Raw genomic sequence first — 8,184 nt, 5'->3', positions numbered from 1 at the left:
TAATTACAGGAATTTCTTAAAAGACACTTTCAAAATTTTCGATTTTTTCCAAGGGGTACCCCTTTGAAATTTTGAGTTTCCGTGGTTTCCCCCTTGTCGGTTATTTGCCCCCCTTCCGATTGGCATAGCTCCACCAATTTCTATCCGATCCAGGATCAGCACACCATTTTGTAATCAGCGAACTCAGTACCGTCTTTCCTAATTACAGGAATTTCTTAAAAGACACTTTCAAAATTTTCGATTTTTTCCAAGGGTACCCCTTTGAAATTTTGAGTTTCCGTGGTTTCCCCCTTGTCGGTTATTTGCCCCCCTTCCGATTGGCATAGCTCCACCAATTTCTATCCGATCCAGGATCAGCACACCATTTTGTAATCAGCGAACTCAGTACCGTCTTTCCTCATTGCAGGAATTTCTTAAAAGACACATTCAAAAATTTCGATTTTTTCCAAGGGGTACCCCTTTGAAATTTTGAGTTTCCGTGGTTTCCCCCTTGTCGGTTATTTGCCCCCCTTCCGATTGGCATAGCTCCACCAATTTCTATCCGATCCAGGATCAGCACACCATTTTGTAATCAGCGAACTCAGTACCGTCTTTCCTCATTGCAGGAATTTCTTAAAAGACACATTCAAAAATTTCGATTTTTTCCAAGGGGTACCCCTTTGAAATTTTGAGTTTCCGTGGTTTCCCCCTTGTCGGTTATTTGCCCCCCTTCCGATTGGCATAGCTCCACCAATTTCTATCCGATCCAGGATCAGCACACCATTTTGTAATCAGCGAACTCAGTACCGTCTTTCCTCATTGCAGGAATTTCTTAAAAGACACATTCAAAAATTTCGATTTTTTCCAAGGGGTACCCCTTTGAAATTTTGAGTTTCCGTGGTTTCCCCCTTGTCGGTTATTTGCCCCCCTTCCGATTGGCATAGCTCCACCAATTTCTATCCGATCCAGGATCAGCACACCATTTTGTAATCAGCGAACTCAGTACCGTCTTTCCTAATTACAGAAATTTCTTAAAAGACACTTTCAAAATTTTCGATTTTTTCCAAGGGGTACCCCTTTGAAATTTTGAGTTTCCGTGGTTTCCCCCTTGTCGGTTATTTGCCCCCCTTCCGATTGGCATAGCTCCACCAATTTCTATCCGATCCAGGATCAGCACACCATTTTGTAATCAGCGAACTCAGTACCGTCTTTCCTAATTACAGGAATTTCTTAAAAGACACTTTCAAAACTTTTCATTTTTTCCAAGGGGTACCCCTTTGAAATTTTGAGTTTCCGTGGTTTCCCCCTTGTCGGTTATTTGCCCCCCTTCCGATTGGCATAGCTCCACCAATTTCTATCCGATCCAGGATCAGCACACCATTTTGTAATCAGCGAACTCAGTACCGTCTTTCCTAATTACAGGAATTTCTTAAAAGATACTTTCAAAATTTTCGATTTTTTCCAAGGGTACCCCTTTGAAATTTTGAGTTTCCCCCTTGTCGGTTATTTGCCCCCCTTCCGATTGGCATAGCTCCACCAATTTCTATCCGATCCAGGATCAGCACACCATTTTGTAATCAGCAAACTCAGTACCGTCTTTCCTAATTACAGGAATTTCTTAAAAGACACTTTCAAAATTTTCGATTTTTTCCAAGGGGTACCCCTTTGAAATTTTGAGTTTCCGTGGTTTCCCCCTTGTCGGTTATTTGCCCCCCTTCCGATTGGCATAGCTCCACCAATTTCTATCCGATCCAGGATCAGCACACCATTTTGTAATCAGCGAACTCAGTACCGTCTTTCCTAATTACAGGAATTTCTTAAAAGACACTTTCAAAACTTTTCATTTTTTCCAAGGGGTACCCCTTTGAAATTTTGAGTTTCCGTGGTTTCCCCCTTGTCGGTTATTTGCCCCCCTTCCGATTGGCATAGCTCCACCAATTTCTATCCGATCCAGGATCAGCACACCATTTTGTAATCAGCGAACTCAGTACCGTCTTTCCTAATTACAGGAATTTCTTAAAAGATACTTTCAAAATTTTCGATTTTTTCCAAGGGTACCCCTTTGAAATTTTGAGTTTCCCCCTTGTCGGTTATTTGCCCCCCTTCCGATTGGCATAGCTCCACCAATTTCTATCCGATCCAGGATCAGCACACCATTTTGTAATCAGCGAACTCAGTACCGTCTTTCCTAATTACAGGAATTTCTTAAAAGACACTTTCAAAATTTTCGATTTTTTCCAAGGGTACCCCTTTGAAATTTTGAGTTTCCGTGGTTTCCCCCTTGTCGGTTATTTGCCCCCCTTCCGATTGGCATAGCTCCACCAATTTCTATCCGATCCAGGATCAGCACACCATTTTGTAATCAGCGAACTCAGTACCGTCTTTCCTCATGCAGGAATTTCTTAAAAGACACATTCAAAAATTTCGATTTTTTCCAAGGGGTACCCCTTTGAAATTTTGAGTTTCCGTGGTTTCCCCCTTGTCGGTTATTTGCCCCCCTTCCGATTGGCATAGCTCCACCAATTTCTATCCGATCCAGGATCAGCACACCATTTTGTAATCAGCGAACTCAGTACCGTCTTTCCTAATTACAGGAATTTCTTAAAAGACACTTTCAAAATTTTCGATTTTTTCCAAGGGGTACCCCTTTGAAATTTTGAGTTTCCGTGGTTTCCCCCTTGTCGGTTATTTGCCCCCCTTCCGATTGGCATAGCTCCACCAATTTCTATCCGATCCAGGATCAGCACACCATTTTGTAATCAGCGAACTCAGTACCGTCTTTCCTCATTGCAGGAATTTCTTAAAAGACACATTCAAAAATTTCGATTTTTTCCAAGGGGTACCCCTTTGAAATTTTGAGTTTCCGTGGTTTCCCCCTTGTCGGTTATTTGCCCCCCTTCCGATTGGCATAGCTCCACCAATTTCTATCCGATCCAGGATCAGCACACCATTTTGTAATCAGCGAACTCAGTACCGTCTTTCCTAATTACAGGAATTTCTTAAAAGACACTTTCAAAATTTTCGATTTTTTCCAAGGGGTACCCCTTTGAAATTTTGAGTTTCCGTGGTTTCCCCCTTGTCGGTTATTTGCCCCCCTTCCGATTGGCATAGCTCCACCAATTTCTATCCGATCCAGGATCAGCACACCATTTTGTAATCAGCGAACTCAGTACCGTCTTTCCTAATTACAGAAATTTCTTAAAAGACACTTTCAAAATTTTCGATTTTTTCCAAGGGGTACCCCTTTGAAATTTTGAGTTTCCGTGGTTTCCCCCTTGTCGGTTATTTGCCCCCCTTCCGATTGGCATAGCTCCACCAATTTCTATCCGATCCAGGATGAGCACACCATTTTGTAATCAGCGAACTCAGTACCGTCTTTCCTCATTGCAGGAATTTCTTAAAAGACACATTCAAAAATTTCGATTTTTTCCAAGGGGTACCCCTTTGAAATTTTGAGTTTCCGTGGTTTCCCCCTTGTCGGTTATTTGCCCCCCTTCCGATTGGCATAGCTCCACCAATTTCTATCCGATCCAGGATCAGCACACCATTTTGTAATCAGCGAACTCAGTACCGTCTTTCCTAATTACAGAAATTTCTTAAAAGACACTTTCAAAATTTTCGATTTTTTCCAAGGGGTACCCCTTTGAAATTTTGAGTTTCCGTGGTTTCCCCCTTGTCGGTTATTTGCCCCCCTTCCGATTGGCATAGCTCCACCAATTTCTATCCGATCCAGGATCAGCACACCATTTTGTAATCAGCGAACTCAGTACCGTCTTTCCTAATTACAGAAATTTCTTAAAAGACACTTTCAAAATTTTCGATTTTTTCCAAGGGGTACCCCTTTGAAATTTTGAGTTTCCGTGGTTTCCCCCTTGTCGGTTATTTGCCCCCCTTCCGATTGGCATAGCTCCACCAATTTCTATCCGATCCAGGATCAGCACACCATTTTGTAATCAGCGAACTCAGTACCGTCTTTCCTAATTACAGGAATTTCTTAAAAGACACTTTCAAAACTTTTCATTTTTTCCAAGGGGTACCCCTTTGAAATTTTGAGTTTCCGTGGTTTCCCCCTTGTCGGTTATTTGCCCCCCTTCCGATTGGCATAGCTCCACCAATTTCTATCCGATCCAGGATCAGCACACCATTTTGTAATCAGCGAACTCAGTACCGTCTTTCCTAATTACAGGAATTTCTTAAAAGATACTTTCAAAATTTTCGATTTTTTCCAAGGGTACCCCTTTGAAATTTTGAGTTTCCCCCTTGTCGGTTATTTGCCCCCCTTCCGATTGGCATAGCTCCACCAATTTCTATCCGATCCAGGATCAGCACACCATTTTGTAATCAGCAAACTCAGTACCGTCTTTCCTAATTACAGGAATTTCTTAAAAGACACTTTCAAAATTTTCGATTTTTTCCAAGGGGTACCCCTTTGAAATTTTGAGTTTCCGTGGTTTCCCCCTTGTCGGTTATTTGCCCCCCTTCCGATTGGCATAGCTCCACCAATTTCTATCCGATCCAGGATCAGCACACCATTTTGTAATCAGCGAAATCAGTACCGTCTTTCCTAATTACAGGAATTTCTTAAAAGACACTTTCAAAATTTTCGATTTTTTCCAAGGGGTACCCCTTTGAAATTTTGAGTTTCCGTGGTTTCCCCCTTGTCGGTTATTTGCCCCCCTTCCGATTGGCATAGCTCCACCAATTTCTATCCGATCCAGGATCAGCACACCATTTTGTAATCAGCGAACTCAGTACCGTCTTTCCTAATTACAGGAATTTCTTAAAAGACACTTTCAAAACTTTTCATTTTTTCCAAGGGGTACCCCTTTGAAATTTTGAGTTTCCGTGGTTTCCCCCTTGTCGGTTATTTGCCCCCCTTCCGATTGGCATAGCTCCACCAATTTCTATCCGATCCAGGATCAGCACACCATTTTGTAATCAGCGAACTCAGTACCGTCTTTCCTCATTGCAGGAATTTCTTAAAAGACACATTCAAAAATTTCGATTTTTTCCAAGGGGTACCCCTTTGAAATTTTGAGTTTCCGTGGTTTCCCCCTTGTCGGTTATTTGCCCCCCTTCCGATTGGCATAGCTCCACCAATTTCTATCCGATCCAGGATGAGCACACCATTTTGTAATCAGCGAACTCAGTACCGTCTTTCCTCATTGCAGGAATTTCTTAAAAGACACATTCAAAAATTTCGATTTTTTCCAAGGGGTACCCCTTTGAAATTTTGAGTTTCCGTGGTTTCCCCCTTGTCGGTTATTTGCCCCCCTTCCGATTGGCATAGCTCCACCAATTTCTATCCGATCCAGGATCAGCACACCATTTTGTAATCAGCGAACTCAGTACCGTCTTTCCTAATTACAGGAATTTCTTAAAAGACACTTTCAAAATTTTCGATTTTTTCCAAGGGGTACCCCTTTGAAATTTTGAGTTTCCGTGGTTTCCCCCTTGTCGGTTATTTGCCCCCCTTCCGATTGGCATAGCTCCACCAATTTCTATCCGATCCAGGATCATCACACCATTTTGTAATCAGCGAACTCAGTACCGTCTTTCCTAATTACAGAAATTTCTTAAAAGACACTTTCAAAATTTTCGATTTTTTCCAAGGGGTACCCCTTTGAAATTTTGAGTTTCCGTGGTTTCCCCCTTGTCGGTTATTTGCCCCCCTTCCGATTGGCATAGCTCCACCAATTTCTATCCGATCCAGGATCAGCACACCATTTTGTAATCAGCGAACTCAGTACCGTCTTTCCTAATTACAGGAATTTCTTAAAAGACACTTTCAAAACTTTTCATTTTTTCCAAGGGGTACCCCTTTGAAATTTTGAGTTTCCGTGGTTTCCCCCTTGTCGGTTATTTGCCCCCCTTCCGATTGGCATAGCTCCACCAATTTCTATCCGATCCAGGATCAGCACACCATTTTGTAATCAGCGAACTCAGTACCGTCTTTCCTCATTGCAGGAATTTCTTAAAAGACACATTCAAAAATTTCGATTTTTTCCAAGGGGTACCCCTTTGAAATTTTGAGTTTCCGTGGTTTCCCCCTTGTCGGTTATTTGCCCCCCTTCCGATTGGCATAGCTCCACCAATTTCTATCCGATCCAGGATGAGCACACCATTTTGTAATCAGCGAACTCAGTACCGTCTTTCCTCATTGCAGGAATTTCTTAAAAGACACATTCAAAAATTTCGATTTTTTCCAAGGGGTACCCCTTTGAAATTTTGAGTTTCCGTGGTTTCCCCCTTGTCGGTTATTTGCCCCCCTTCCGATTGGCATAGCTCCACCAATTTCTATCCGATCCAGGATCAGCACACCATTTTGTAATCAGCGAACTCAGTACCGTCTTTCCTAATTACAGGAATTTCTTAAAAGACACTTTCAAAATTTTCGATTTTTTCCAAGGGGTACCCCTTTGAAATTTTGAGTTTCCGTGGTTTCCCCCTTGTCGGTTATTTGCCCCCCTTCCGATTGGCATAGCTCCACCAATTTCTATCCGATCCAGGATCATCACACCATTTTGTAATCAGCGAACTCAGTACCGTCTTTCCTAATTACAGAAATTTCTTAAAAGACACTTTCAAAATTTTCGATTTTTTCCAAGGGGTACCCCTTTGAAATTTTGAGTTTCCGTGGTTTCCCCCTTGTCGGTTATTTGCCCCCCTTCCGATTGGCATAGCTCCACCAATTTCTATCCGATCCAGGATCAGCACACCATTTTGTAATCAGCGAACTCAGTACCGTCTTTCCTAATTACAGGAATTTCTTAAAAGACACTTTCAAAACTTTTCATTTTTTCCAAGGGGTACCCCTTTGAAATTTTGAGTTTCCGTGGTTTCCCCCTTGTCGGTTATTTGCCCCCCTTCCGATTGGCATAGCTCCACCAATTTCTATCCGATCCAGGATCAGCACACCATTTTGTAATCAGCGAACTCAGTACCGTCTTTCCTAATTACAGGAATTTCTTAAAAGATACTTTCAAAATTTTCGATTTTTTCCAAGGGTACCCCTTTGAAATTTTGAGTTTCCCCCTTGTCGGTTATTTGCCCCCCTTCCGATTGGCATAGCTCCACCAATTTCTATCCGATCCAGGATCAGCACACCATTTTGTAATCAGCAAACTCAGTACCGTCTTTCCTAATTACAGGAATTTCTTAAAAGACACTTTCAAAATTTTCGATTTTTTCCAAGGGGTACCCCTTTGAAATTTTGAGTTTCCGTGGTTTCCCCCTTGTCGGTTATTTGCCCCCCTTCCGATTGGCATAGCTCCACCAATTTCTATCCGATCCAGGATCAGCACACCATTTTGTAATCAGCGAAATCAGTACCGTCTTTCCTAATTACAGGAATTTCTTAAAAGACACTTTCAAAATTTTCGATTTTTTCCAAGGGGTACCCCTTTGAAATTTTGAGTTTCCGTGGTTTCCCCCTTGTCGGTTATTTGCCCCCCTTCCGATTGGCATAGCTCCACCAATTTCTATCCGATCCAGGATCAGCACACCATTTTGTAATCAGCGAACTCAGTACCGTCTTTCCTAATTACAGGAATTTCTTAAAAGATACTTTCAAAATTTTCGATTTTTTCCAAGGGTACCCCTTTGAAATTTTGAGTTTCCCCCTTGTCGGTTATTTGCCCCCCTTCCGATTGGCATAGCTCCACCAATTTCTATCCGATCCAGGATCAGCACACCATTTTGTAATCAGCGAACTCAGTACCGTCTTTCCTAATTACAGGAATTTCTTAAAAGACACTTTCAAAATTTTCGATTTTTTCCAAGGGTACCCCTTTGAAATTTTGAGTTTCCGTGGTTTCCCCCTTGTCGGTTATTTGCCCCCCTTCCGATTGGCATAGCTCCACCAATTTCTATCCGATCCAGGATCAGCACACCATTTTGTAATCAGCGAACTCAGTACCGTCTTTCCTAATTACAGGAATTTCTTAAAAGACACTTTCAAAATTTTCGATTTTTTCCAAGGGGTACCCCTTTGAAATTTTGAGTTTCCGTGGTTTCCCCCTTGTCGGTTATTTGCCCCCCTTCCGATTGGCATAGCTCCACCAATTTCTATCCGATCCAGGATCAGCACACCATTTTGTAATCAGCGAACTCAGTACCGTCTTTCCTAATTACAGGAATTTCTTAAAAGACACTTTCAAAATTTTCGATTTTTTCCAAGGGGTACCCCTTTGAAATTTTGAGTTT

Source organism: Drosophila ananassae, chromosome 3R, assembly GCF_017639315.1.
Source record: "Drosophila ananassae strain 14024-0371.13 chromosome 3R, ASM1763931v2, whole genome shotgun sequence".
NCBI lineage: Eukaryota > Metazoa > Arthropoda > Insecta > Diptera > Drosophilidae > Drosophila > Drosophila ananassae.
The sequence above is the reverse complement of the archived record's forward strand: the minus strand, read 5'-3'. Positions refer to the sequence as shown.